At 47.6% G+C, this 26133-nt stretch overlaps 1 long non-coding RNA gene across 1 annotated transcript in view; it reads left to right on the plus strand.

Moving 5' to 3' along the window:
• The first annotated feature begins 313 nt into the window (after positions 1 to 313).
• Positions 314 to 26133, plus strand: part of LOC129404241 (uncharacterized) — a 122507-nt gene continuing 96687 nt past the window's right edge. The window contains exons 1-2 of the long non-coding RNA XR_008629784.1: positions 314 to 449; positions 4554 to 4611. This is a non-coding gene — a long non-coding RNA (uncharacterized LOC129404241). The remainder of the gene's footprint in view (positions 450 to 4553; positions 4612 to 26133) is intronic.

The following is a 26133-nucleotide window of genomic DNA, read 5'->3' on the forward strand; positions in this document are numbered from 1 at the left end:
GTGCCCAGCGGGGGTGGGGCGCGTCAGGCAGCTGGGCCCGGCTGTCACGTGCCCCCCTCCCCCGCCACTGCGGCGGGAGTTCCAATCAGAGCGCGCCAGGGGGCTCCTCCCGGGCAGGAACCACCCGGCTCGGCGGCGGAGGGTGGGCCGCGTCACCTGCCCGCCCCCCCGGCCCCCGCGAGTAAGGGGCGGTGGTAGCGTCTGCTCGCTTACAAATGGCCCCTCCCGCCCGGCTCGCCCGCTCGCTCGGGCTCGGCGCGGACCCGCCCGGGCGCGCTCCTCCTGCTCCACCTCCTCCTGCTCCTCGTCCCGGCGTCCCGCCGCCCGGCCCCGAGCCGGGCAGCAGCCACGGTCCCCGCCGCCCCGAGGGCGCTCCGGGCAGCGCGCGCGGCGGCTCTCCGGCCAGGTGCCGGTGCGAGGCTGCAGCGCGGGCGCGCGCCGGCCCGCAGGTAAGTGGACGGACAGTGCGGGCGTGGGATGCCGCGGGGACAGTGCCCGGCACCTACGGGTCCTGGGATGCGGACGCGGGTCCGTGCGAAGCTCAGGTTAAGTTTTCAGAGCGTGCCCAGGGTCGGCTGCACCAGCTCGGCTGCTTTTATTTATTTACTGCTGGTCGTGCAGTTTGGGGGGCTCCCACGTAAGCCCCGATTGGGGGGGGGCGGAAAATTTTGGTCTTGAGATATTTTGACAAAGGTTGAAAAGACACTTCAGGCGAGAGCGCGTAACCTACAGTGGTGTGTGTGTGTGTGTGTGTGTGTGTGTGTGTGTGTGTGTGTACGTGTGTACGTGTACCCTAGTGAAGCCTTCTGCGGCAAGTGGTGATTCCGTCCCCCAAAGCTACTTAGATGCCGCCAGAGAGGGAAAATGCGCTGCTTGGGGGTGGGGGGCTACTGATTGTTGCAGCAGCAAACCAGTGACACCCGCAACTCCCTTTCCGATAGAGCCTGCAGTGGCTCACTAAAAGTGTGTGTGTGGGTTCAAGGCATCCAGAAAATATTCCTTTTGTCTTTTAACTTCTTAGTAGAAATTACTATTTAAAAGTGCTGAATCATGCGAAAAGAGGTGGGAAATATTTTTTTCTTTGGATAAAGTTTTTGGGAATATGGATGCTTCACGTTTAAGAAGTAGCCACCAGTTATTTAAAATCATATCTTGAGTTGTGCACTTGCCTTACTGGCACTTGGATGATTTTCTTTCCTGGCTGTTGTATTCATTATTTCATACTAGTCTTCCCTCTTTTTAAAAAAAAGAAAGAAAGAAAGAAAGAAAGAAAGAAAGAAAGAAAAGCCCCTAAGACATTTGTTTTCTGTATCCATGATTGTAAAGGGAGTGGAGGAAATGTCCTCGGAAATCGAGAGCATCTTCATTTGATGAGTGCAATGACAGCCAATTTGATTTGTCATATGCCAGTAAAGGGAATGTCAAGCTGATAACATGCAGACTGGGGAGAAAAAGAAACAGGAGTTGCCCCGTCGAGGAAGAAAGGAGCCTTAATCCAATTGCACTCCAAGAGATGGAGGGGAGTATATTGGAGCTAGAGGAGTAGCTGGGGGGAAGTGGAGGGCTGCAGTTTTTGATGCAAAACCAGAGATCAGATGTGAAGTAGCATAGGGATGATGTTTTTTTTTAAAAAAAAAATCAGTCAGGGTTAGTAAGATGGGTGTGTCCATCAGCAGCTCCTGCCCATTTACTCTGCTCCGCACTGTCTGAACAGTTCAGCCGCCTCTGCTGACTCATAAGGCAACCGGCATGGCTTACCAGGGTTGGGTTTTACTTGTGGACTCGGAGAACTGAATCTGTTAAGAAAAAAACAGAGTAAGAGCGAGACGAGAGAAAAGCTTCACCAGAGACATCCATAAAACAGAGAAGGTTGTCTCCTCACAGTTCTTCTACAGGGAATTTTCCTCCACTGGTTCCTTGACTTGTCACCTTCCTTTCAATACCTGTCATCCATGCTTGTGCACAGAGCATTTGGTCTGACACAAAGATTGGCATCGAAATCTGAGCATTAGAAATAGAGGCTCTTGGAACAACACCATTATTTCAGAGGTGTTTGTGAAGGAGAGGGAGAAGCTGGAAAATGAAGGAGTCATTGAGTTTCCTTTGCAGCATGGACTCCCTTAACATTGCATGCAAGACCCAGACCGGGAGCCCCACCCTGTTTCTGAGCATCTGCATGAAAGGCCAGGAATTCGACAATTGCAGTGGTGCAGAGCGAGGCCATTTCTAGGCTTGGGTTTATGATGATTTAAATCATTACTAAATTATTGGAGGATAAGCTTTCATCCGTAGGTAGGTCTTAAGAAGCACAATACTCGTCCGCTTTACCTGTCAGCTTGTTAAAATGGCGATTTAACTTTGAGAGGTTGATTTTGATAGAAAGGGGAAGTGAAGTGGGAGTTGTTTCCATATTTTAAGATCCTGGGGCTAAAAGACAATGATAGGAAGGACAAATATCAGGGCACACAATGAAGCAAACCCAAGGAGTTTGGATTTTATCTTGGGGGTTGTTTTATTATTTATTTATTTTTGTTATTTTTACTTTGGTGTTCTGAATAAAATTATTTCTTTATAAAAGTAAGTTTTTTTTAGAAGGAGGGGGTTTATTTTCAGGCACTAAACCTGCTTGCGGAATAGATGAGTGCTGGCATCTCAGAACAGAGATGCCTCAGCGGAGCAGGAAACAGATGAATGAGTTTGCCTCGCACTGCTTGGTCCTTCCATCAGAACCCCATCATGCCACCTCAGATTGGAGGAAGGTCATTTCTGCCACCAGCAAGGAGATTTCTGATCTCATTGCAAACCTGTGGGGAAGGAATGGTCTTGATCTGCTCAGTAGGGGCACTCTCTATAAACCCCCAGTTCATTATTATTAGAACCATGCTTTGCCGCATCGTCTCCTGCAGGCGCTGGGTCTGCCCATGGGATACCCAAGGTACTTAATTTTTTAAGTACACAACCAAATATCACAGAAGGACAGCCACTTGATATTACCATTCATTTCATAAGGCAAAATTAATTATTTAAAGAGACAATGATACTTTCCCCTAATAGCCAGAGGGAATGACAGCATTTCTAAATCTGGGTGTGGTGACCAGGTCATCGAGGTGCAGCATTTATTACAATCTGAAGTGAGACATGAACTATAGGTTCAACCCTTTCTGCTTTTTTTTTTTATCTTTTTATCCTTTTACCACCTTTGCCTTCTTTTAAATCTGTAATCTATACCTACAAATCTTAGCATTTAGGAGTCTTTGAGATTTCACCAGGAACACAATCAGGTAAATTACCTGCAATTGCAAGCTATTTTAAATTGAAATAGATTTCTGGGGTTTCTTCAGGCCTCCAATGGCTCCACTATCTCTGGTGTTTTGCTTAGATGGTGGAGCCCTAACAGCCTGAATTAAAGATGGTCTTTCCTGAAGATTTGCTGTGATTCTAGTCAAGCAAAGGTGCAAGCTCTGCCCCCTTGCACCATTAATTATAATGTAAGAAGGTTCCAGAACAGTACCTTCTTGAGTTGGACAAGTAAATATGTACACATCATTATATGAGGAGCATTCCAGAACAACCACCTCCTGGCGAAGTGAATGTGCCGGGTAAATAAACACCTGGGCTGCGCTGGTCTGTCAAAAAAGAAGAAGAAGAAGAAGAAGAAGAAGAAGAAGAAGAAGAAGAAGAAGAAGAAGAAGAAGAAGAAGAAGAAGAAGAAAGAAAAAAAAATTTTTCCACTTTGGGAGATGGTGTTTATGTATCCTGGGAATTTGGGGGGGACACTCGCAAGTCTTGCAATATGGGGGAATCACTGTCTGACTTCTGACTTCTTTTAGAGTTGGTTGACCTCTAAGAATCTCTATTTTTTTTCCGTTTTGGGATGCCAGGTTATGTATTTTGCAAGAAAATTGATTTTTTAAAAAACCCTACACCTTGCTAATCCACTAAATCACAGGGAATTGTAAGATCAGTGATATTGATGATATCATTTACTTTTAGAATTTAAGAATAATTTGTGCATATATTGCGGAGTGTGATTATTGGGTTGGGCAAGTATGAAATTGCATTTAAAAACCATTTGGAAATTGCTGCTCTGTTAAAATTTAATGTTTGCGTATTTATCTCTCTACAGAGTTAAGAATCCACTTGGTGTGTTCATTTTACCACATACACATGCGTCCTACACAAACTAGATTGCTATTTTGGGGTTATTCTGTTATTTGGAGGCGACTGGGGATTATGGGAGGGTTCTTCCTTCTTTCCTGGTGGGCGCTGGGCTCTGATTCCGCTGTGTGTGGCTGTCTTTGTCCTTAGGAGCAACAAGAAGAGGCAGTGAACAAATGCAGTTGTTCGTATTATAAGTATATATTCCACGGTGTCAGTGTAAAAGTACTCACACTGTAGGTCTTAGGACAAAAAATATCAGGAGACAGAGCCTTTGTTTATAAGTGACTCAGGCAGCATCTCCTTTGGTCAAACTGCCGGACGTCTTCTTTGCTAACTCATGGAATTTGGAAACTACCTGGAGTGCTCATAATTTAAATATTTTGGCATTGCAGGTGTTCCTCTGATCAACGCATGGTGACTTCGCTCTTCTGCCTGAGAGTGGTTCAAAATGTAAGTTCAGCAAACCAAATAATCAGATATCGATCATTTGAGAGCTTATGCACAGCAGTTCCTCCCAGTTTCTCCCAGCTGAGACTCAAGCCTCACAAATGAGTCTGGAAGGAGGTGCCGTCATCCATTTGGGTGGGAGGGGTTGGCTGTCTAACTAGACCAGCGCTTGTGGCTGCAGAGTGCCAAACCCCACGGCCGCCATCACAGCCTGAATTATCTGGATTCTTCTCTACCCCTCTCTACCACATTCTTTTCCATGGCAGTAAAATATGAATCCCTGGGCTTTGGGTAACGCTGAGTTAACACTTACACAGATGTCACATCTTTCTGGGCAGCTCTGCCTACCCTAATACCCTAGGTCAAACAGATTCCAGTATGTAGACACAGCCAGCTTGCAGAGCAAAGTTCTTTCGCACTATCTGAAATCCTGTGGCTGCTATCTCTCGAACTACATTGTGACCACATTCACACACTCAAATGCTTCCTTAGCTTAGCTGATGAAGGTCATGGTGCAAGGGATCAGGTACATTCAGTTATAACATGGAAAAGTGTTAAAATATGCAGGAGGCCATTGCTATTTCTCCCAAAGCAAGCTAGGGTACTGTGGGATTGATTTCACAGCTTTCCTAGGGAATAGCTTCAGTTTCTAGATATCAAGTACATCCATGTATCGCTCTTTAGAGAGGGAATTTTCTAGTTTCAGAAAAGGACCCTGTGCTGGTTTAGACTCCTGCTTAGTCTTCTAGAGACCTATAATTTAAGAGAGTTGTGTTTAAAATGTTTAAGCATTGAATACATCTCATCAGTGGTCAGACTTCAGAATGCAAGAAAAAGAGTATTAATTAGAAGACACATCTATCTTACCTTCTCTCCCCCTGTTCTTTCAACCTTCCTGCCTCTATCTCCTTTCCCAAAACATGGATTTCCATGTAATTCGGTTCACTAAATATCTCCGTTTTGTTCCACTGCAGAGTTTATTGCTAGGACTGCTAATAGACTTTCAGCACAAATAGTATATTGATCACTTCAAATCTTGTTTGAGCTTGACTGAATATACATAATGGGGTGTCAATCGGGGGAAAAATCTCATAATAAATGGCAGGCAACTTATATTCATGAGGAGAAATGTCTTGGGCAGTGCACAAAATACCGTGTTTACTGTAGCATGACAGACTGATTTTGCTGATCTCCATCACATTCTTGGGGTGGATATTTAATAGCAAAGGCAAGGTTAGAATACCAAGACCCTGGAACATTTCTTTCTTTGTTTATATGGGGAGGCATTTTTGCACTTGCTATGAAGTATAAACATCTTCTAGAGTCACAGCCAGCAAGAAAGATCTCTTCTACCTGAGGAATTCAAAAATTGCAAACAAATCTGTTTAAGTTGGTGTGTATTTAAAATCAGCTACTGATTTATGCAGTCCATATTTTTTAACTTTTTGCCATGTGTGTATCAGTGCATACACTCGCTGTATGCAAATACCATTTTCAATGTGTATACGGGAGAGAACAGTAAATTTAGAAAAAAGGCTGCTTTACATAAATTATTTTTAAGAACTCCCGAGCAGAGGAGTAGCCGTGCGTTAAGCTGAATCTTTTTTTTTTCTTTTAAAATTTCCCATTCAGCGGTAAGTAAAAAAAATCTCGGTGTTCACATTTTGTATATAACATTTTAAAATCTATTTTTCTGAAAGAACAGTGATAATGATGGTAGTATTGCTAGGAAAGTAATATGTCTGCTTGCCTTCTTAGCTGACTTTGTTGTCTATATCGAATCTGACCATGAAGGAACATGGGCTACTATAGTCGCAGTAATGCTGCCTTACCCTAGGACACTGTGGGTGACATTATGTTTTCATAGACTGGTGGGTGGGGGATTTCATCATGAATTCTTTGTTTGCTGTAAGAAATTAAACCAGCAGACTCTACTAACCAGGTTTCAATTTGCCTTTTATGGCGTATATATCTCATAGTCCAGATAAATGTCTCTTCCAAGTTCTTGTACAGTAATCAATTTTTATTTTGTTTTATTTTGAGGTCACACCCAGGGATTTCTTTCAGCTCTGTGCTTGGGATCACTCTGGTGAGGTTTTGGGGACCGTGGGGTTCCTTTTGGGGTGCCTGCTTGCAAAGCGTGTCTGCACTCAGCTAGGGAGCTCTCTCTCCGACCCACCTTTCAAGATTTTTTAAAAGTATATTATGACAGAGTTTTCACTTTCCAAATCTCAGGTCACATGCAAAAAAAAAAATGATGAATCTACTTGTCACAAAGAGTGTTTGAAATATAAGACAAGTGAGGCAATGCGGTTACTTAAGATGTGACCTCAGGCCTCGGTGATGACTATATTGTTTAGTCATAGGGTTTTGAGAACTTTTGCCTGTTTTCATTTACTTGCGTTCTTACTGCTAATCAGAAACCTAAAAAACAATATCAGAGCATTTTAACAAAGATTGCTGAGAAAATGAAATTATGTTAGAGTTAGCCATTAATAAAGGTCCAACAGTTTATGATGTTGGGGAACTATGCATTTTGTTTTAGTTATCTTCTATAAGTAAATTTTACATTTCTTTATAATTTCAGGGATTTTTTGTTTGCATTTTGGTTTTTTTGGGCCACGCCTGCAAGTGGTCAGGTTTTATTCATTACTCTGTGATCAGAGATCACTCCTGGTGGATCTCAGGAGATTACATACAATGCAGGAGCTTGAACTGGGATCAAATCAGTACATAAAATTTCAGTTTTATAATAATTAGAAACTGTTTGCAGTAGTGTAGCTTATGCATGTAGAGAAGAATTCAAATTTGATATTGTAAGTTTAAGGAATTATCATATAAAAAACCTGATTTTGCTAAAATCTCAATGCACAAGAACTTAAAACTCGGGGCTGGAACAATAGTACAGCGGGTTGGGCATTTGCCTTACACCTGGCCGACCCAGATTCGATTCCCAGCATCCCATATGGTCCCCTGAGCACCACCAGGAGTAATTCTTGAGTGCAAAGCCAGGAGTAACCCTTGTGCACCCTTTTTGGGGTGTGACCTTTTTTTTTTTTTGGTTTTTGGGTCACACCCGGCGATGCACAGGGGTTACTCCTGGCTCTGCACTCAGGAATTACTCCTGGCGGTGCTGAGAGGACCATATGGGATGCTGGGATTTGAACCCGGGTCGGCCGAGTGCAAGGCAAACACCCTACCCGCTGTGCTATCACTCCAGCCCCTGGGGTGTGACCTTTTTTGGGTGTGACCCAAAAAAGAAAAAAGAAAGAATTTAAAACTCTGGAATTGACCATTTGAACAAGTTTCATTAATTTTAACCTACTGAGAAGCATCACTGTATCACTGTCATCCTGTTGCTCACTGATTTGCTCGAGCGGCACCAGTAACGTCTCCATTGTGAGACTTACTGTTAACTGTTTTTGACATATCGAATACGCCACGGGTAGCTTGCCATGCTCTGCCGTGCGGGTGGGATACTCTCAGTAGCTTGCCGGGCTTTCTGAGAGGGATGGAGGAATCGAACCCGGGTCAGCCGCGTGCAAGGCAAATGCCCTACCCGCTATGTTATTGCTCCAGTCCACCAAGAAGCATATGTCTGCAAAATTTATTGGGTTTTATAAATAAAGAGGAAAAATTACATCCTTTAGCAAACGTTCATCCTCCCAAATCTGAGTTTGAAACCTGTATTTACTACCCTCACGGTGATTCACTAATTAAAAATAAATAAATTAAAAAAAAAAGAAACCTGTATTTACAAACCTTGTTGTTTTGCAGTCTTAAGTAGTTTTTACTAATTTATTTTAATAATATGTGAAAGAAAATAGTATGAACTAAGCAGAAATTACATAAACTACTTTATGATGAAAATTATTAAAGATTATTATATTTTGGGAATATAATACCCAATTTGGCAATATAGTAGTAGTTACCCAGTTTTAATAGATTGCTTTCATTCCAGTTCTTAACATCTTACATTGACAATATTTAAAGATGAAACAAATTCAAGCACATATGTTTGGGGTGGTTTTTAGTTTTTTGTTTGTTTGTTTGTTTTTTGGTTATTTGCGCCACACTGAATGGTGTTCAGGGCTTACTTCTGGCTCTGCGCTCAGGAATCACTCCTGGAAGGACCCTGGGGATCATATGTGATGCTGGGGATCAAAATGGATCAGGCATGTGTGAAGCAAGCACCGTACCCATTGTGCTATTGCTCCAGCCTAAGCATATAATTTTAAATTGAACAAAAAAATTCAGCATACATCTTAGGTTCTTGGTGAAGTTTTTGTTTATCGAAAATCCTTTACATAGAAGGACTGAAGAGATAATACAGGGCTTACAGATAATACAGTCACTGGCTTTGCATGGGACTGACCAACATTTAATCTCCAGCACCACGTATGGTTCCCCAAGTACCTCCAGGAGTGATCTTTGAGCACAGACTCAGGAGTAAGCCCTGAACACCATAGGGTGTGGCCCACTATCCCCCCCACACACCATTCCCTTGCACCACCAAAAACCAAACAATAGCTTCAAGGCAAAATTTGAAAGCAGTTGAATAAGTTATTTTACAGAAATGGACTTTATAATTTTTGAGGTTTCAGTTTCTTTAATTTTAATTTTTATCAATGCCAAATGAGGATTAGGAAGGAACTAGTGATCCTGTATTTTTTTTTTTTACTTGCAATGACTACATTTGCAAAAACTAAAGAATAAGAACTTGCTTCTATTTGATGCAGGCTATTTAAAGTATATTCACTTAATAAAAGAAAGCAGTGGGACCACTTTTCTTTCCAACAATTATTTAAATAACAAGTAGTTTGATGTAATGGATTTAGGCTAATATACTTTTAATAAATTACTTGTTTTTCACTTTAATAAAAAACACATTGAGGCAAAGTAAAGAAAAATTACATTGTACTAATTTAATTATCAGTGAACTCGTGGTTTAGTACATATTACTTTTAATAAATCTAGCTTTATACTTAATAAAAATATTATTTTCTAGTTTAATTGCTTAAGAGAAAGTCAGTAGACAATTTGCTTAGGGCATATAACTGCTGAGTTCTTTATGTAAGTTAGTTTCATTAAGAGAAATACTGTAATACAGAGGACTCCTTTATTAATTTTTTAAAATTAAATCCTCATGTACCTCTATATCCCCCAATTTAAGAAGGGAGTTACTTGGGGGTCACAATCAGCCAGATGACTTCATATATATTTTTGTATGTCATATTCTTATTATGAGTGTAATATTATGTTGTACTTATTAATTGGTAAGTGTATATTCCATTTCAAATATGCCTAGATCATTCCAGTTTAATTCAAAACCTAATACTGAGAAATAGACATAATCAAGTGTCCTGTTAATAGTAAAGAAAATAGGTTTAACTACTTCCCAGCTTCATTTCTGTTTGAGATAGATACTGTAGCAAAAGTTATTATCTTGGTAGACAGTTCTGCCATATTTATGCAGGAATTTAGTGCAGGGGTAATGTGTGGTAGTTTGGGGACTTATTTTGGTTTTGGAGTGTGTGTAAGGGCACTGGGAGAGCGTGGGGGGAAGAGTGTGGGGAGGGGGCAAGTATTGTTTGACAAAACTCCCAGCTCAAGTGCAGTCCTCGTCTTTGGGTTAAATGCCTTTATCTTGCTGTGATGCGAGCTGGGTCCCCTTCTGACTGATCTGGTCACTGACAAGTGTGGATGCACAAGCCCTTCCTCTGACAGACTGCGTCTTGTCTCAGCCAAGCAGAGGGACTGCTCTGACTATGAACTCTGTCCCCAAACTAAGAACTGACAGACCCCCATGTCCCAGTCAGTGGTATTCTCCAGCGAGCCGAGTGCTGCTCTGGCGCTTCTATGCTCTTGCAAGAACCTTTGCAGCTGTAACAAAACAAAACAAAATAAAACCTTTTCTCTTATTGTGAAATAAGAAAGGTCGGAAACCCATTTATATCCACCTTGGCGGACTCTTCCAGTCTCATAGAGTCTCTGGAGATAATTGGATGGCAAGAAGGGACCTGAATTTGTGATCATCCTAAACACCCTTTAGGAGAGAGAGCTTAGCTGGACACGGAGAGGAGCTGAGATGCTGAGTTCCAGTAAACAGATCTGTACTCTCTAAGGCCTAGATGTAAATGGACATTAACTGCAAGTCATAACCACACAATGGGCAGCACTTTCAGAGAGAGAAATCACTGCTTTTTCTTTGGCAGTATTTATAGACGCAGGAAAACTGGCACAATTCAGGGTTGTCTTATGGTTTATTTGTTTTCCCTTTTGGAGTAAACCAGGGACACTACTGCTCATGATCACAAGTACTAAACCATCTTAATTTTTCTAGATCTGAGTGGGAGGCCGATGAAGTTCTCTGTAGACCGGGTTCCTTGAGCAGTGCTGCTCAATGGGCGCCTTCCACGATGCAAGAAACTGTCAGCATCACCGGCTTAGTGGAGCTAGTGGGGCTGGTGGAGGGAGGGGAAGAAGAAGACGCTTTAAAAAAAAAACGTTTTTAATTTTGGTTTTCATTTAAACATGACAAGTTGAGACTTTTGAGATAGTACAGGGGTTAAGGGCTTTACCTTGCACATGGCTGACCTGGATTCTATCCCAAGCACGGCATATGGTCACCCAAGCCCCTCCAGGAGTGGTCCTTGAGCACAGAGCCAGGAGAAAACCCTGAGTACTGTCATTTGTGGCCCCCACACCAAAAACTAAGTAAATAAAAATTTTAAAATACGGTGCATAACAAGTTACACATGTCCAGTCTCCGGATTGGACAGAATTGCCGGCGAGCTCTGGGGTGGGAGTCAGACTTGCTGTCCTCTCATCCTTGGGGACATGTGAGCAGAGTGTCAGCACGTCCAGAAACTGGAGACTGGTCAGTGCTGACCCGGGCTGTGTGTGTGTTGGGGGATTATGCGCAGTCTTTTTTTTTTTTAATTTCATTGAATCACCGTGAGATAGTTACAAGCTTTCATGTTTGGGTTGCAATCACACAATGATCAAACACCCATCCCTCCACCAGTGCACATTCCCCACCACCGATCTCCGGTATACCCCCTTCCCCCCCACCTCCATGGCAGACAATATTCCCCATACTCTCTCTCTGCTTTGGGGCATTATGGCTTGCAACACAGACACTGAGAGGTCGTCATGTTTGGTCCATTATGATGTGCAGTCTTGCAAAACCCTGCAGTGCTGATTACATCCTCATTCTCACATTTTTACATAGGACCAAATCCTTCCTTTTGGAACCCAGTAATGATATTGTTACTAGGTTAAAAAATTTTTCTTTAACTATTACGGGGACTGGAGCAATAGCACAGTGGGTAGGGCGATTCCTCCATCCCTCTCGGGGAGCCCAGCACGCTTCTGAGAGTATCCCACCCGCACGGCAGAGCCTGTCAAGCTACCCGTGGCGTATTCGAGATGCCAAAAATAGTAACAACAAGTCTCACAATGGAGACGATACTGGTGCCCGCTCGAGCAAATCCATGAACAACAGGTGCTACAGTGCTATAGTGCTAACGATTCAGAACTTTTCAAGTGTGTTCTACCCTCTTAGCAGATGTTGTGTGTCCAACACAGGACTGTCATCTCCATGGTTGATTCAGCAGATCTCTTGGAGTATCCATCCTGCATAACAGATTCTCTACCTGGTGATCGCAGCTTCTCACACATACCACCCCCATACACCTGCCCTCCTACCAGCCTTTCTCCCGGAGTCCTGGCTGCCACCATTCTTTTCTTGGCTTCCGGGAGTTTGGCTGTGGTTGCTCTTCTGAGACTCAGCCTCCAATAGGGCAGCCTTGGTTATCCCAGATTCTCTCTGGATCCTGACTGGTTAGGCTTTGAGAACACGTCTGCGGTAATTTTGGGGCAGAATTCTGACCTTGGAAGTGCCAAAGAGATATTACAGGGGTTAAGGCACTTGTCTTTCAAACAGCTGATTCAGGCTTGGATCCCCGGGCACTGTGGATGGTCCCCCCCGCCAGGTACTACCAGAGGTTACTCCTGATCCCAAACCAGGAGTAACCCCTGAGCACTGCCCAGTGGGCCCCACCTCCTCGTGCCACACACTGCCCCAGAAGAAAATTCGGGTGTAGAGAGAAGGACACAAGTCTGGATTTTCCCTTCTAAGAAAGTTCCTTTACTTCTTTCTGGTCACCTCGCCTTGTGTGAGTGGTTGAGGCTTTGCCTCCTGACTCATATCAGCACCCGTGTTAGTAGGATTGTCCCCAGGGGTGACCTGCCCTCACAAACCTCTGCAGTCTCAGGTAAGACGATGAAGCGGTGAGAAAGGGCTTGTCCCACAGACTCAGCCCCCGAACTCTGTGGTGCCCGCACCCTCCCCTGCATGCTTCCTGCCCAAATGAACTGACGTTTGTGGAGCCTGCTCTGCATCCTGGAGGGAGTTGGATTCACTTCCAGAGGAGCTGGATTCCTTCCCCTCCCATTATCCTCAGGCCTTACAGCTGGGGTTGGGGTTGGGGGGGCGCTGGTGCCTACCCAGGGGCACCGGATGCCAGCCAGCGTGCAACCCCAAGACTTTGAGTTGTGTGAGCAGAGATAGGTGCTGCGAGGGGCTCGCAGCCTGCACTCCATTGCTTCCCCCTGCACCCGGACCATCCAAGCTCACTCAGGAGATTTCAATGTGGGGGGAATGTAAAACACGCATTCCTGGCCCCAGTTCTGTGTGCGTAGCACGAGAACATTCTCTGTTCTTTTACCTCTGTCTGCAGATTAAAGGGTTTTCAGAACCAGCTGATGCCAGGCTCCTCACCCCAGAGGGAGTTAGGAGCGCTGACAAACGTCAAGCCCCCAGGCGCTTCTGAGTCTGCACCCACAGAGACTTGTGAGCTGTGAACTAAGCATTTCTCAGGGACGCACCCACACCCCCCAGCTCAGCGGGGGTTCACGCCACAGTCCCATTCCATGCCTGGCCCTCCTTGCCCAATGCCAGGCTTCTTCTATGACCTCGGCCTCATCCGCCTTCCATATCTCCTTCGCTACGCTGAGCAAAGGCCTCCTTGGCCTGTGTATTAGTAGTGACCTGTCCAGGCCCTGAGCCCCCTCTCCCTGCCCCTTGGGAATCAAGGTGTGGCCCTTCACTGCTCACCCTCCAGAGTGGTCCCTGAGTTCTGCCCTACCCCTAGCCTCGTGGTTGCCCAGCGTGCCCCCTTTCTGTAGTCACTCTGCCACTGACCAAGTTCACGCCTGTGTATCTGGTGACTTGGCGGATGAAAAGGGCTCTGAGTGGGCCCCTGTCTCCTTGGGTTGATTTTTTTTTCCCTCCCCGGCAGCTGAAGGGAAAGTGTATTCACAGAACTCTCAACACTGAGGTGTGGACAGGCTTCTTGGTGAGGCCCCACCACGTCTCAGCCACCTGCCCGGGACCCTCAGCACCCGGGGCCAGGCCCAGGCTTGGGTGTGGGGTCTGGCAACAGTCTGCCCTTCTGCCATCCCCGTGTGTTGCTGACCTATAACTCTGCAAGGCCTGACCCTCAGGCCAGCCTGTCAGCTTTCCCAAAGCCCTCATCGCCAACGCCCCCACACCTTCACCTTCACCTCCAGTCCTTGACTCATCTACCCTGACTCCTACCCAGGTGCTCACACCCCTCACTGTCAGTTGCCCCTCCCCGCCGGACTCCTTCTGCAGGTAGGAGGCCTGCATGCCCTCAGCCCTCGGCATCACTGCCTGCACCTCCACGCAGGCCTGGGAATCGTATCTTAAGTGCCCTTGAGTGGGCAGTGATGAAGTATCTTTAACTTTCCCCTGTGCATGCGTGAATGTGCTGGGCCTCTGTCATGAGTAGGTCCCTTGGTCAACTCACTTTGCTCCTCTCACTGCCCCACCAGGACACACACTCCTGCAGGCATGTGCACACACACACATACACACAAACACACACATACACACACCATCCCAAGCACCCCGGTAGCACTGTCCTTCTTTGGCAGAGGAAGGAGAACCCTGAGCTCCATGTGGCAGTATGTGTAAGGGAAACCATCTCCTATTGCCCTCTCCCCAGAACCCCTGGCTCCACCTTTGCTCTCTGGCAGACTGAGTGGGTCCAGAGGGAACCGCACCTCCACCTTGAACTGGCCCTGGCTGGACCCAGAAAACCCCCTTCTTGGGCTCTTCCTTTGAGGTCAGCCTCACTCGGCTGGGCCCATCCTTGAAAATATCCTCCAGGGACGCTGCGGGCACCTGGGGCTGGCCAGGGCCTTGCCCCACAAGTGCAGAGTTCCTTGCAGCGAAGGGGTGCCAGCACCCCCCCCCAGAAGGAGAAACAGGGGAAGCTGTTGATCCCGGAATCGGGAGTGGGGGGGGGCGGGTGGGGCAGTTCTGGAGAAATTTCCAGGTTGCAGTTTTGAGAAGGGAGGATGAAGTCATGGAGAGGCTGTGGACGCCCTCCTTGGATGAGTGCAGGGGCCTGAGAGAGGGTGGGCCGGCGGAGGAACGGCAAGTATGTGAAGCATCTCAGTGGAGGGCAGACACGGGGCAGGGGTGGGGGTGTGGAGGGGACAGCAGAGACCAGAGACCAGCCTAGCCCTGTACAGACGTAAAGATTTCATCCGTGGGCAGCGGGGGTCCTGCACATCTTGGGGTACCTCCAGGATCTTCCCTTTCATTCTGCTTCTGCCTGGAAACGTCCCCCCTCAGTACCCCCACACTGGCATTCCAGGCTGACCGGGCCTAGTCTGGCTCCCCTCAGGCTGCCCCCCTTAAGAAAATTTATTTTATGTCTTTTGTTTGGGGGCCACACGTGGTAGCACTCAGAGCTTATTCTTGGCTCTGCACTGATGAATCCCACCTAGTGATACTCGGGGGACCATAAGGGATGCTGGGGAATTGAAACCTGTGACCCCCCCTTAAAGACCCTCTGCTGTGAGGGCCATGGACATATGAGGGTATGGGGGAGCCCACACCCAGGCCGGTGCAGCCGTCTTTCCAATTTCTTTGGACAGGGGTGGACACCCTGACAGGTTTTCCTGTCTCATCCCCCCAGTGCGGGAAGAATGCTGATTCCAAGGGGTACGGCAGGAGAGCTCTAGTGTGCCCCTCAAGAGGACGGGTGGCACATTCCAGACTTGTCCCAAGAGAGTCAAGAGCCCCTGGGCAACTTAGGGGGCAAAGAGTCTCTGGTTTCCTTCTGCCACAGCCCCACCCGGCTCTGGAGGGCTACTCCCATCCCCGCCGCTCTTCCGAGCAGCACCCCAGCATGCCTCCGCACCCCTCTGCTGATGTGAGGCCACTGGGAGAGGGCGTGAACTCCCAGCACACCTGCATGGGGAGTTCTTTGCTCCCTGAGAACAGTGCCACTGTGCATTCGCACCGTTGATGTCTATTTATAAGGCGTTACTGCACCCAGGGGTGGCCAAGAGCCTTGCTCTGATGAGGGACTTCCGTCCGTGGGGTCAAGATACATCCGAGAGGGCTCATTATCTCCGGTAACTGGGGACAGGTGGGCATTTGGGCAGAGTTTGTTGAGTGGGCTATGACGGGGGGGGGGGGGGTAGGGTCACACTAAGTAGGACCCTGGCCATGGAGTTTGTGGGTGGGGGTAAGGGGGACACACTGCCTTCTGAAGACAGGCCTAGGACAGGTCCTGCCTGGCCTGGAACATTCTGCAGAAGGGCACAGGGCCCACCAGTGTGGGTTTTTGTTGGCAATTGAGGACAAATTCTAGTCTTGGAAACCAGTGCCCTGGGTGGGCGGGACACTGGCTGCTTGTCTTCCTGGCATTGGGCACAAACATGCCATTGGCTGGTAAGGAGAGATGCGCCATCACCTTCCGGCCCTCAGGTAAGCTGGCAAGAGATTAACTGAGAGCCTGAGGCAGTTTTCCGAAGGAGGATCCAGGAAGCCTTCACCTGTCTCTTCAGCTACAGCCCACTGGCAAGAGGGGTCCCCTCTTCCTGGCCTCCTGGATTGACAGTTCCAGCTCTGCCCGGGTGGATAGGGTGAGGGTGCTGGCAGAGGTCAGGAGCCCTCGTGTCAGCTCTGGGGACGTCATCCAAATTGTACTGTTCTGGCATGGACCCCGATGCTCTGGACCAGCCCCGGGGGAGGCATGGCCCACCCAGATGCCGAGGGACATGCCGTGTTCTCCACCTGCCCCATTTTTCATGACTTCCTTTGTGTACGCGGCTGGGGATCGAACCCAGTGCCCCCCCCCCATTAGCAAGGCATGTGCTCTGTCCCAGAGCCAGACTCCCTCTACCCCACCACCCCTATTGCCGCCATCACTAACCAGCCCTTGGTTGCCTCTCCTGAAGCACCTGCTGCGGATATTTTCCTTTCATCTTTTTCACCAACTGGGGAGTTGATAGCACGGTCACCATCTGACAGATGTGCAGATTAGCTGGCACAGGCCGGCCAGTGGTGCAAGGTCACACAGCTAGAAAGACGTGGTCGTGGGCCGTGTTGCGGCCTGGGTCCTGGAGCTGCCTCAGCCCGGGTTAGTGGGCCTGGCTCCCCACCAAGCCCAGGGGTTTGAGTCACAGGCCGCACAAGCAGAATAAGAAGTGAGCAGCTCTCATTTGTTCCGTGGCCTCCTTCCCCAGTTCCTCCTCCTGGTTGGGCCTCCAGGGTTCAGTGGTCCCTCTCCTCCTGGACCTGGACCCTGGACCCACTGTCCCTCGCCCCCATGCACAGCAGTGAAGATGTTCCTAGGCTCATTTTTTCTCGGAGTTTTAATTCTGGTTGCCAGAGAAAATATTTCCCTCCTGATACATAGCTGCCTAGAGAGATCTCTCTTCATTTCCTTTCCTTTTTTGTTTTTCCTTGCCTAGCCTTGTCCCAGACTCCCTTTACATAAATCTTAACTCTTGGTCCCTACAAAATAGATAACCAGGTGCCTTAATTCTGGATATTGACTTCCATAGAGCATCCCCCTTAAAATATGATTTTTTTAAAAATCAGAGATAATAATGAAATGTTCTGTCTCAGGGCACCAGAAGTGCTGAGAGAATGAAATCTGGGTTCCTGTACAGGGGTGCCTGTTATCTGTCACCCCTAATGTCCCAGTGTATATACAGTTTGGCAAGAAGGGAAACTGAGGGGGGAAAATACTGGCTTGGAGGGGCTGGGGCTGCATGAGCAGGCTGAAAGGCTGAAGGGCTGCCCTGGACAGTCAGCCTGAGCCTATCCGTAGAGCACAGACAGGCTCAGGCTTGGACAGCCGTGGGGCAGGCCCAGTCTGGCTAAGCCACTTACTTGCTCTGCTGTCCTGTCCAGGTGACCTCAGACCGGTTGCTTCTCTGTGGCCCGGTTTCCAAGTTTGAGAAGGAATGGTGCACCCTCAGCAGGCAACTGAGGGGCGAGTGCCTCAGCCGAATGTCTCCTGCAGGGCTGGGAGAGGGTGCTCATGTCATGGTTTGAGATCAGACTGGTTCCTGGCAGCAGCCGCTCTGAAGAGAATGGCTGTGGACATTTGTCAGCCAGCCCAGACCAAGACTCCCTCACCACCTGAGGTCAGAAGCGGCTGCACCAGCCGCCTCCAGACTCGGGGAGATGTTGTGATGTGTGGTTTATTTCATTGAGAGAGCCAGGCTGAGTTCCATGCCGTTGTCTGAGCTGTCTTCTGTCTGTATGGGCTGTTGTTTCATGGTGATGAGATTACGCCAGGAATTGGGCTCCGTTCTGGAAGCCGCTCAGGTCCTCTCTGCATTTCCAGCCTTCGTCGTGTCTACACTTGATTCATTGCCTTGGCCATCCTGGCGGAGCAGAGCGGCACGGGGTCCCCCTGCAAATCAGCTCCTCCATCTCTTGCTTCAGAAAGCTCCTCTTCGGCCCCTCCAGCAGTGCCGCCCTCGGAGGGGAGGCTGGTGGCAGTCAGGCACCACAGACATTTCTGCTACCGTGAATGCCAGGCAGGAAGCAGATACATAGAGGGTAGCCTGAGGGTTCGACCACTTTTATAGTAAGTGTGCTTCAGGGACCCTGCCCAGCCTAGTCTGTCTTGGTTGTTCCCTTTTGGAACAGTTTTTTGGTTTTTTTTCTTTTGAGGGGGTGTCACACCAACTCTAATCAGGGCTTACTCCTGATTCACTGTTCGGGGGTTGCTCTGCATGGTACCAGGGATTGAACCCCAGTTGGCCACGCTCAAGGAAAGCACACTAACTCTTGTACTGCAGCCCTCCTAGTGGGACATTCTTAACCTCATGGCATTTCAAGGGAACTAAAATCTCCCCCTTAGGAGCCAGGCGTTAGGAAGCTCAGCAAACCAGCCTTATAAGCCCAGGCTATGCTAGCATCCTTGGCGCCTTCTTCTGACTCATGCCCACAGTGACCACATCTCTGGAGCTGCCATAATTGCCTTCTTGGAAGCCTCCACCCTGATGGCCCTCTAGTCTCCCTGACACCAGTCCCCAAAGTGATCTTTGGAAACATCTATCTCATTCTCTCAGGCCTCCCTTCCCTCTCTGCCCTGCCGTAGACTCGTGCTTTGTCGCTTCAGATCACTGTGGTTACCATCTCGTCATAGATACTCAGGAGGGGAGCCGTGGCTTTATTCTTTCTGTCCACCCTTGAAGGTAAGGATCATGGGACAGACTCGTGTGTGCATCTCATCTCTGTCTACCAGCATCTAGCATGGCTTGTCAGTTATGACTTTGGGGTGGAGAAAGACAAGCAAGAGAGGACAGAAATGTCTGGAAACCCATCTGCTGAGAAACCGGGAGGACCTATTGTAAGTAACGGGACTGGTGCTGGCAGGTGGCGTTAAAAACTACCCCCATCCCACACACCTCTCCCACCTGCCTCTGACAGCATCCTGGGGCTCCTGCTCCCTCAGCCGGGTGGCTGCTGGGGTCCTAGGGGAGGAGTTCTCTCTCACTGGGGAAAAAGGTGAGGACCTAATGAGTGAAAGGCTAAATAGGTTAGAGAAGATGAACAAAGATTGACTGAGGGCTTTGGGTGCCAGATTTCGGACACATTATCTCTGTGTGTCTCTACCCACTCTGTGAGATTGCTCGTCTAACTTCTTATTGAACAGATGGAGGACATTGAGTTAGTGGCTGTCCTCCCTTCTCCTGGTCTCTCAGCCAAACTCCAGTGGGATCCATGACTGGAGAGGAGCCATTGCTCGAACTCGGGTCATCACTTTCTCTCCAGGAATTAGCCAAGATGAGGCCACATAGGAAGACTCAGAGCTGATGATGATGGTCTAGTAAGCCAGGCAGACAGTGGGGTTTTGGGGTTTGTGTGTGTGTGTGTGTGTGTGTGTGTGTGTGTGTGTGTGTGTGTGTGGTGTGTCTGTGCGGTGCTCAGGGGCTGGCAGTGCTCAGGGACTACTCCTACCACAGAATCTGAGTGCTGTCTGAGTCTGTCCAGGAAGGAATTGTTCGATTTTGTCAGTGCACATAACTGAGATAAAGACATACTTCGTTTGGAGCTCTGGAGCTCAGACAAGGGAGGGTGTTGCCAACCTCCAGGTGGTGCATAAGTAGGTCAGGAAAACCAAGAGTGGTGGAGGTGGGAGGGGAGGGAGGATAAACCATCCGGCTCTGCTTGGGGCCTTCTCAGCAGCTGCCGATTTTGAGAGAGCTGATCTGAACCAGGAGTGGGTGGGATGAAACTGTGTTTCTGCTGGGACAGGTGGGATAGGCTGGCCATGAGGGTAGGACTCAGACAGGGGCCAACGGAAACACAGAGGAGAAAACCCAAACAACTAACTGAGAAGACATGAGAGGTGGTTCCAAGCTTTTCCCTCAGCCCGAGATCATTCACTCCCCTGTCTCAGTCCTTGCACACGGTGGGCTCCTATTCCCGAGGTGGGTCGGGCAGATGCAAGGGCTGTTCTCTACACAAGTGGAATCCAGGGAGGGAATGGCATTGCCCAGGGGTCCCCTGCACCTGTGGTTTAGATAAGAGTCTCAGCACTGTCCCATGCTGAAGTTGCCAGCCCCAGCAGGGAATGAATGGCCATTAGGGTGAAAGTGTGTGGCACTGGGGCTGAAAGACAGTGAAGATAAGGGGCTGAGGGGGACAGGGCGGGTCATTCAGTGGTAGACTGCATGCCTTGCATGTGTGAGGCCTGGCTTTCCACCCTGGTGACCCCCACAGCCCCAAGTGAAGGTCAAGAGTAATGAGAGACCCTAGCCATGAGCTGACTTGCTTTCCAGAAGGAAGCCTGGACAAGCCCATCCCAATATCAGCCAGGCTTCTAAAGGAGAACAGTCTGAAATCAAGAGACAGAACCCTGGGCTAGGACAGTCGTCTGGTGTGTCCTTTTATTCCACTTTGCCTCTTCTGCAGAAGAGAACCGCCACCTGTCCCCTGCAGCAGGCCGTACTGCTGCAAATGTCAACTTTGTATAAATGCAAACCTCCCTTTAGTCTACCGTATTTTCCTTTCCAGCTCAAATGCTTTAATAGCCCCAGCTACTCTGACCTTGTAACCCTGTATAGGGTAGTGTTGGTTTTGATGATTACTAGCTTGTGAGTTCTCTGGAGTAACGCAAAGCACTTGTGGGCCAGCCAGACTGCGGCTGTGCAAACAAGCAAATCACACATAGCTAATAGCAAGGTAAGGAACAGCCGAGGGACCCTTGACCAGCATAAAAGCTGTGAGATTAGCTGTCCCATTCTTCCTGGCATGCCCCACATTGACAGTAGCAGAAGTCCCTCATCCCATAGCCCGTCCCCTTTTGATCCTGCATCAGTCTGCCATAAAGAACTTCAACTGGCTTTTCTTCAGGCTGGGCTGCTCCTGCCTCAGTCCTTCCTTTCCAGTAACTATATACCTGATAGTGTTGGTTGTAAAAGAGCGCAAACCTAGCTCTGGGATCATGAATGAGCCCCAAGAAGGAAAACTGGAACCTGGCTTGCAGTGCAGTGTACAGACTGTGATTTTTGGTCTGATTAGAGTCAAAGGTATTTGAATCTCTCCCAATCTCCCCCACAACCCCCGACTCAAAATGTTGAAATTGTTGCAAGCCCTTTTTAAAGCAAGGTGGCTATCCTCAGCACCCTAAGCATTTCTTTTAAAAAAAGATATTTGTGTGTGTGTGTGTGTGTGTGTAACTCTAGTCACTTCAATGAACATTTTTCTATAGAAGATAGCAAGTACTCTATCTAAATACTTAGGCAATATTCAGTGAGATGGTTGGGAAAATAGTGAAGATTTTGTTTCCCTTGAGGATTAGAGGGAATTCCTCTACCTTTCATTGAAAAATATTATTAAATGCCAAGGTGAAAATTGTTTAGAGTTAATATTTACTCTTGTGATGAATGATATAGGATGAGCCTAATCCCCCTCCCCCTATTAAATGATTTGAAGTAGAGTGAGATTTTATTCCCCTTTCTTCCTCTAGGATGAATTTTTTCTATTTTTAAATCGTATCACAAGACACCAGAGGCAGTAATTTTTATGCAGGAAATAAGAAGGACCCTATTTTCCCACCTGGTGAAATTAATCGCCTCTTGAAAATTCTCGTAATGCATTGCTCTGTGGAATACTTCATGTGCTGCTGCAGAGTCAGAATACAATACTACCAGAGTACGGCTGGTAGCAAAGCCGTACTCATAACTTTCTGAAAAATGAATGCATTGAGCCCCGTCTCTGGAACACAGAAACTAGAATACAGATGCAAATGGTGCATGTTGCAAATGTGATGAAGACTTGACAAATCCCTGCAGAAACTGAAGGAAGTAGTTTCTCTTAGATCTTGAACACAGGAAGAAAATGCCACAGCTTCTCAAGCTCCGAGTTAGGATGTCAGTTTCCCCAAAGAGAGGGATTTTTAAAAAGGGAAATGAGCTTTTAAAAATTAGCAAGCTAATCAGCCACGGCAGATTTCGAATTTCAGTCTTGACTGGGAAGCAGGCAGAAGAATCCTCAAATGTGCTATTAAGAGGCGGCTGTATATGTGGGAAATACAAATTGATTTTAATGTCAGACTAAATGCAGCTTGAATTTGAAATGCCAGTCAAAAATACATAGATTGTCTTCCCAAATCTTCGGCATCTTTGTTGGCTGAGCCAGTGTGGTGCCTTTCCAGAGGGTAGGTGAGTGGTGGAATGCCAGTGTCTGTTCAGTCCACGCTCCCAACAGATCTCGCTGGCAGCCATGTTCGTCTGAGTGGTGAAAAATAAAGGAATCTGAAGAAGGTGATTTGTCCCTGCAGTGGGCCTGATCAGTTAAAAATTTGTCTGTGTGTGACAATAGTTTGGCAGTCCTAGGAAAGCAAATAAGCAAGTGGTAAAGCATTTACAGGAAGGCATGTTTTGAACAAAGCTTTGAGATAAAGATAAACATAAATGACATGGATTAATTCAAATAGATTTTTTTCAACCTTCTTTTGAGGGGTGGGGGTGGGGTTCTGTGCATTCAAGTGAGTATCCCAAAGCTTTGGGGGAGCTTGTGAGCTGACCAAGGGCTTTCTGTGCTTTCAGAAGAGCCAAGCAAATTAGAACATGAATGTTGCCTTCTGAACACTGTTTTCAGGAGACCTGCAGGAGAAAACAGCACCAGTAAGTGAGAACAATGAAGCAATCTGCTTTGTCTGCATATAGGGACTTTAAAGGGACCAGCAGCTATCAAATACCAACAATCTCAGCACGCTTCCCTTCCTCGGTTCACAAAATTAATGTTAAGTAGAGTGTCTTCTGAGAGTCAATCTTTGTGTGTTTTCTGCACCACAGATAGGCGCTTCTTACCTAATTTTCTTAAACGGACCCATACTTTCTTGGGAATGGAGGAGGAAAATGGTGTGCTCCTGGGTATTTATTTCTTGACACTGCCCACAAGGGCGCACTGGCCTGCAGGTTGGATGCCAGCCACCAGCCCATCATTTCTCTGTGAAAAGAACCTTTCAGCTCGGTTTACCTCCTGGAGAGAGCTGATTTTCCAGCAGTCAGGCTTGATCTGGGTAAATAATTAGAGAGCTGGAGAGCGAAGGCATCACCCTAGTTTTGTACAGATTCTGCTAACCAACCCCCGTGATTCCATTGCTGCTACAGGCGTCCTGCCGCCTTTCTCTACTGCAGCGGAGGAGAGAGAGAGAGAGAGAGAGAGAGAGAGAGAGAGAGAGAGAGAGAGACAGAGAGAGAGAGAGAGAGAGACAGAGAGAGACAGAGACAGAGACAGACAGAGAGAGACAGAGACAGAGAGAGACAAACAGAGAGAGAGAGGGGAGAGAGAGAAAGAGAGAGAGAGGGAGGGAGGGAGGGAGGGAGGGAGGGAGGGAGGGAGGGAAGGAAGAAGGTGGGGGGAGGGAAGGAGGGAGAAACAGCAACAAAGCCAGTTGCCTGCATTTGTCTTGAAAGACTTGTCTTTTCTTCTTTTGGTAAAACCAAGAAAACAACTGCTGCAGTTCTTTGCATATGAGAAGGTTCTTTCCAACACACCTTCCTCTCTCCACCAGACTCGCCCCTCAGGACAAAGTTGTCGGTGTGTAGAATAAAAATCATATTCTCCTGAGTTTACTAGGATTTGTAGGGCTCTCGATTGTGCAGACAGATCACATTTCCCATAAAGTGGGCCCTGTAGCTAGTTGCTAATAGCTTATGGTCAAACTTTTGTAGCTGGTCATTAAAAATCAATTAAGAAAAAAAAAGAAAGATTGGTTGTTGGGAAATACATGAATACATGTCTACCTCTATAAATATTCTGAAACTTATTCTATTTTAACCTCACCTTCGGTGGGGTGCTTATGGATGAAGAGCAAAAAGACTTAGGGACTAGAAGAATGAGTCCAAGGTTCTAGTGAAATTCCCATTTTTTTTCTCTCGTACCATCAGTTACAATATCTGTAGCTGTTATGTCATTAATTCTCACAGTTGATTGAGAATCGTGGTGAGAAGGCCAATCTGATTTATTGAACTAGAGTATTTGTAGCAAAGGGAGTCTTATTACTTTTGAGAATAACACATAGTCATGAATGAATACTAAGACATAGGTAACTTAATTAAAATAATTAAAATGCACAACAGGCATGTTTAATATGATTATGTGTTGATTACAAAGGTCCTTTAACATTATCTGGACTGAGAGCTAGAAGACATTGAGGAAACAAAGGCCCTTTAAATGCCCCATCACCCTCTTAATACATACACACACACACACACACACACACACACACACACACACAGTGTGAATCTTGACTATCAAAATCAGAAATCAACAATTCCCCAAACACAAAAATTTGAACATCAGTGCACTATTAATTGAGATGAGCTACATCCTTTCACGGCAAATACCAGCTACAGGATGGTAGAGAAGCCAAGGAGCCCCACACAGCACCATTCTGTATTTCTCCTGCTGTGGTGTGTTCAGACCAAATCTGATCCAAGCCTAAAATAAATTTTACCCACTCATTTAACAAAACAACTTTGTCTTAGAACTAAAAGCAACAATAGAGGATTGATATTACCTTTGGCACCTCAGTTGGGTTCAACCCGCTTCCTCCCTCCTTAGGCTTCTCCTGCCCCTCCATCCCCTGCCCTGCTTCCTTCTTTCCTCTCTCCTTTCCTCTCCTTTCCTTCTCCTCTCTTCCTTCTCTCTTCCCTTCCCTTCTTTTCCTCCCTTCCCCCTTCCTTCTTTGCTCCCTCCTGGCTTTCCCGCCCTCATGCCTTCAACCTCAAACCCAAGGGACCTTTAAAAGCCCTTCTGTGCAGAAACTGAGATAAGTCTTCTGGAACGGGGGTTACATTGGGGGGTAGGGGTTGTGCACATAAGGAAAGAACCTGGGTGCCTGCAGTAAGGGGACCAGGTGTGTTCTGCCCCGGCACAAAGGGGTGAGTAGAGAATCCTGGTGCCGTGTCTGGGACTTTTCTTGTTCCAGGATGTCCTAAGAGAATGCTCTGGAGAAACAAGACTGTCTGGACCTCCTTTCTGCAAAAAACACTCGCAGGTTACAAGCGTGCACAGCAAAGCCAGACTAGGGCCCTGCTTGGAGTGAGTCTTTGTCTGCCTGCAAGCCTGCCCCATCGCTCCGGCTTGGGATTGATTTTTGGCCCCCGCCGCAGCAAGTTGGGGGTTGGCAAAGAGTGTGCAGGCGGCTGGGGGCGGGGTGCGGACTGGCATACACCGCGCGCTGCGCGGAACCCACTGCTGCTGCGGGGGGGGGAGGGATTTTTTTTTTTTAACTTGGAATTTCCATCTGACAAAAAAGAAAGGTTTCGCCTCGATCTCACGGAGCCATTCGCCTCTATTATTAACGCCGCCGCCGCTGCCGATGGAGTAAGTGGCAGAGTCACTGGTCTCCGGTGAGGGATGCGGGGGGCCGCCCCTGCGCGCGGAAAGCTGCTGCCAGCCTGCTCCTCCCCTGCCCCAAGGTAAGGGTCGCGCTCGCACTCACCAGAGCCCCCTGCAGGGAGCGTGCCCCCTCCCCCAGCCAGCCGTCTTTGCTGGGATGGGGGGGCGAGGGGGGGGGCATTTGCTCCGCCTGGTGAGTTGCATGTCATTTCTCCAGGGACCTGGCTGCCCGCCTCTCAGGACCGGTCCTTTGGGCCGTGTGCCCCTGCCCCGCCGCAGAAGCTGTCCTCGGAGGTGGGGTCCATGCATATTTATTT

Source organism: Sorex araneus, chromosome 4 (genome assembly GCF_027595985.1).
Source record: "Sorex araneus isolate mSorAra2 chromosome 4, mSorAra2.pri, whole genome shotgun sequence".
Classification (NCBI taxonomy): Eukaryota; Metazoa; Chordata; class Mammalia; order Eulipotyphla; family Soricidae; genus Sorex; species Sorex araneus.